Below are 2,340 nucleotides of genomic sequence, written 5' to 3' on the forward strand. Positions count from 1 at the left end.
AGATACTTAGATGGAATAAACTAGAAGTTTATGCAACCATAGTTACTCAGCTATTTCTAGTGCATAATATGTACCTAGCACAGTAGATTTGAAAATATCTTTGGATACTTATGTCACATCTAAGCTGCTAGTGTAATATAAACAACATGGACTTTGTCACAGTAAGCCGCTGAGAAATGCTTGGGGTTTATTCCAATTCACCGGATATACCAATGGCAGCTAGTCAGTGAATTACCTTCAGCCACAGTGTGGTATAGTAACCAGTTAAACACCATCAGATCAAAGCAAGCATGTTGGTCACTAGTGGGGTCTGGTAGACTTTCTGTCTTCAGTACCTGGATCTGGTTATTGCTTATACTGTTTAATAGTTATATCAGCCACAGGAAAAGTTTATCTACTAACAAAATTGACAAAGGATATTCCCCATTGCTTGATTGCCTGGCTTTGAAATACATATGCCCTCCCTCCCTCCCCTCTCCAGAATGGGCTCCAGCTGCAAGTCACTCTTTAGGGGAAAGGGGAAGAATATGTTCCTTCAAGGTTAGTTTTGGCCAGAAACTACTCACAGGTGGCTGGGGTTGGGGAGAAAAAGTCAATGTATTCATGCATATCCCACAGAGATGTTTTCTAAATGTTAGCTATTTCTTTATTTCCATTTGTTTTAGGTAATTTCCTTTCCCTCTATGGCAGCACCTGCTGATTTTCACAAGAACACATGTCTACACTCCTTTGCTTTTCCTAGATAGTGGGCATCAGAAATATTATAGTTGACTGGCGCTTTTAGAACAATGGCTGATACGGAATCATGAGCATGTGCATCCATCATCTGATGACACCTAATTGTAAGATTAGAACATGAAAAATCAGTGGAAATGGAAAAAAAGGTCATTTTGAAGCTTCTTCATCTTTAAAATTCTGTCCATGACATGAAGTAAGACTCCTTTTCCCTTTTTTTCATCGCTGTAAAGATTACCAGGGCATTAGCACAGAACTGAATCTTCAATTTTCCCTTCCCAGTCCATAAACTATACAGTGTTTGGCACATCGTATACGGAAACACAGAGATGCTCAACCCCATCAGGGCAGAGGCAATCTCTGCTCGTTAAATTCAGCCTTTATATTTTATTTATTTTTAAATTGTTTTTAGAATTATTTTATTTCAACTTTATTTATTTATTTTTTAACTTGGTAAGAGAGAGCGCGAGGGAAAGTGAGAAAGCAAACCGCCAGGTCCAGGACTCAAACTGCAGTCGGCCGTCTGGGAGTCCAGCACCCTTAACTACCACGTCACCTGCTGGCACCTAAATTCTTCCTTTAATATCAAGACCAGTAACATAAACACAGAGCTCATTAATTTTAATAGTTGAACAGTTTTAATAGTTCTTCCTAGGAATTATCTCCTGGGTCTCCTCCCAGACTATTCACATATTGCACCTGCAGATATTTGCATTTTGTAAGTACAATATTGCAAAAGCAGAAGTACTAGGAAAAGCCTTTGTAGCCTTGAGATTAAAAACAATGCTTCATCATTCTCTCAGTATTTTTTACCATTAATTTTAATAGTTGAACAGTTTTAATAGTTCTTCCTAGGAATTATCTCCTGGGTCTCCTCCCAGACTATTCACATATTGCACCTGCAGATATTTGCATTTTGTAAGTACAATATTGCAAAAGCAGAAGTACTAGGAAAAGCCTTTGTAGCCTTGAGATTAAAAACAATGCTTCATCATTCTCTCAGTATTTTTTACCAAATGCTAAATACTAAACACTACATGCTAAAAAAGCTGTGCTGGCAGCTGGCAGCTGGCAATTGGCGGCTGGGGGCTTTGGGGAAAAATAAAAGGGGAAGGTCTCAAAAAGATAAAAAAAATAGCACTTTTACACTCATTTTTCATTTCATAGCCAGGATAACACCAGGTAGACCTTCCTGTTTTGGTAACTATATTTTTGTCAACCCTTGAGAAACATTCACAGAGCAACAAATGGAGCTGGTTTTACTTATGCCATATAAGTTAAAAAGATTCTTTATCTCTGAGAATAGCACTTTTACACTCATTTTTCATTTCATAGCCAGGATAACACCAGGTAGACCTTCCTGTTTTGGTAACTATATTTTTGTCAACCCTTGAGAAACATTCACAGAGCAACAAATGGAGCTGGTTTTACTTATGCCATATAAGTTAAAAAGATTCTTTATCTCTGAGTTCCCCCTTCTGCCCACATTTCAGTGTAAATAATTGAAACTATGAATACAGAGGCTGAGTCACAGTAATAGCACAACAAATATTTGTTGAATGAATGAACGGATACCTGAGGTGCAAATTCTTCCCCTAAGTTTCT

The sequence above is a fragment of the Tupaia chinensis genome, unplaced genomic scaffold, assembly GCF_000334495.1.
Source record: "Tupaia chinensis unplaced genomic scaffold, TupChi_1.0 Scaffold000248_2, whole genome shotgun sequence".
NCBI classification, from domain to species: domain Eukaryota; kingdom Metazoa; phylum Chordata; class Mammalia; order Scandentia; family Tupaiidae; genus Tupaia; species Tupaia belangeri.